Here is a 2,656-nt window from a genome sequence, read left to right as displayed (position 1 = left end):
TTTTCTCTTCCCCCTTCTCCTCCTCCCCCTTCTCCCTCTCCCCTCCCTCTCCCTCCCTCTTTCCCCCAAACCTCCCCCTCCCCTCCCCCCTTTCCCCCCCCTTCCCTCGCGTCATTTTTGCACACACCAACACACACACCACACACACACACAAAAACCACACACCCCAACAACCACCACACACCAACACACACACACCACACAGACGCATATGTATATATAAATTTTTATACAATATTTTTAATATATAAATATAATAAATAATATTATATCAAATTTAAATAATATTTATATATATATATATATATATATAAAATATATAAATATATAATAATAAAATTTTAAAATATATTATTATATATATTATATTTATTATATATTTTAAATTAATATTATATATATATATATATATATAATATATATATATATATATATATATATTATCCTTATCATAATGTAACTACACAAAATGTTGCAACTTTAATTGTTAAAATATATGTATATTTACACACACACACACACACACACACACAAACACACACACCACAAACACACACACACACACAACCACAAACACACCCCAACAAACAAAAAAAATAAATAATATATAATAAAAACACACACACAACACACACCAAACACACACACACACACACACACACACACACACACACACACACACGCATACATGCATACGATATATTGTGTGTGTATTTGTATTGTAAGTATCAGAGCATATATTTATTTGTAAGTAGATGCATGTATGCATATATGGATTTACAGATATGTATTTGTTTATGCACTTATGAATATGCAGTGCATATGTTGTGTTTCGTATGTAATGAATACAAAAAATAAATAACGATACATGAATACGCAGGAGCTATATGACATTTAGACAATATACTTACCTGCCTCTGCAATATACATGTGCTTGACGAACATAAACACATTTGTGCATTTTAGATATATGAATATGGGTCTACATAATTACGCGCGCTTGCTTGCATGTGCGCGCGCGCGCGCATGTGTGTATGTGTGTGTGTGCGTGCGTGCGTGCAATTAGTACAGATTACAGCGTGTATAGCTTTGACATGTACTTGAAAGAATTAGAGAAAGACGCAGTTAACGATAGAAATTCTGCTCAATTCGTGTAATGCAGATTGGGTGAGAGATGAAGGAAGAGGAAGGATTAGGAATTCGGCTGGATGAAAATAAGTGGAGAGAGAGAGAGAGAGAGAGAGAGAGAGAGAGAGAGAGAGAGAGAGAGAGAGAGAGAGAGAGTGAGAGATGAGGAAGGGGATGGGAGAGAGAGAGAGAGAGATGAGGAAGGGGATGGGAGAGAGAGATATGAGAATGGGAAAGGGAGAGGGAGACGGATGGAGATGGAGATTGAGAGAGAGAGAGATGGAAAGGGAGAGGGAGAGAGATGGAGAGGGAGAGAGATAGAGATGTAGACGGGGAGGGAGAGGTAGAGATGTAGAGGGAGAGGGAGATATATGGAGAGGGAGAGAGATGTAGAGGGAGAGATATGCAGAGGGAGAGGAAGAGAGATGGAGAGGGATAGGGATGGAGGGATGGAGAGGGATAGGGAGAAGAGGGATGGAAGGAAGGATGGAGAGGATAGGAGGAGAGTAGGGGGAAGGAAGGGATGGAGGGGATAGGGAGAGGGATGGGAGGGATGGAGATGGGAGGAGATGGAGAGGAGAGGGAGAGAGAGAGAGAGAGAGAGAGAGAGAGAGGAGAGAGAGAGAGAGAGAGAGAGAGAGAGAGAGAGAGAGAGAGAGAGCCACAGGGGAGTGTTAACGGCGTTGGTGTCCATAAATATTCCACGATATGTGAGGCGGGAAGGGGAGATGGAGGAGGAAAGGGGAGTAGGGGAGAGGGGGATGGAAGGGGGGGGGGAGCTTATCTACCATAAGCTTCCACCAAAATTTTTATTCTCGTCTCGCGTCGACTTTTTTTTTTTTTTTTTTAAGGGGGGTGGGGGGCGGAGGGGGGTTATATCCTGATAAGGTCGTGTATTTCTCCATTTATGTTCGTGCGTGTGTCTGTCTGTTCGGTGGTATGTTTTATGTCGGTTTTTCTGTCATATTTAACTGCCCATTTTTTTAGCTGCTTTTTTTTTATTTATTTTTTTTTTAATCTGGTATCCCCCCCCCCCTTTACTCCCTCCCTTTATCTTTTCCTCCTTTTTTTCAAAATCTTACTTCTCTTCCTTTTTCCCTGTTCCCGGCGTCCACTCCCACGCCTTTTGTGTGATGATGTGGAATAGATAGGAAATGTAGGAGAGGGGGGGGAGGGGGGAAGAAGGCTTTTAAATTCGAGACTAAAACTTCGTAGATGTTGAAAGGAAGTTGAAACATGTTGCAGCTGTGTTGCACGTCGCGTCGGCCGCTTGGATACGCGGTGTATATTTTCCCAGTGGAAGCCAGCTACTGGTGTGTGTGTGTGTGTGTGTGTGTGTGTGTGTGTGTGTGTGTGTGTGTGTGTGTGTGTGTGTGTGTGTGTGTGTGTGTGTGTGTGTATACATTTAACACATATAAGTTTAGATATTTAGACACCTAGTCCTCTCCCTCCCTCCCTCCCTCCCTCCCTCCCTTCCTCCCTGCGTGCATTTGTGTGTGTGTATGTGCATGTGCGTTTGCTTGTGCCT

Source organism: Penaeus monodon, chromosome 18 (genome assembly GCF_015228065.2).
Source record: "Penaeus monodon isolate SGIC_2016 chromosome 18, NSTDA_Pmon_1, whole genome shotgun sequence".
In the NCBI taxonomy this organism is placed as follows: Eukaryota; Metazoa; Arthropoda; class Malacostraca; order Decapoda; family Penaeidae; genus Penaeus; species Penaeus monodon.
Note: the sequence above shows the minus strand (reverse complement) of the source record.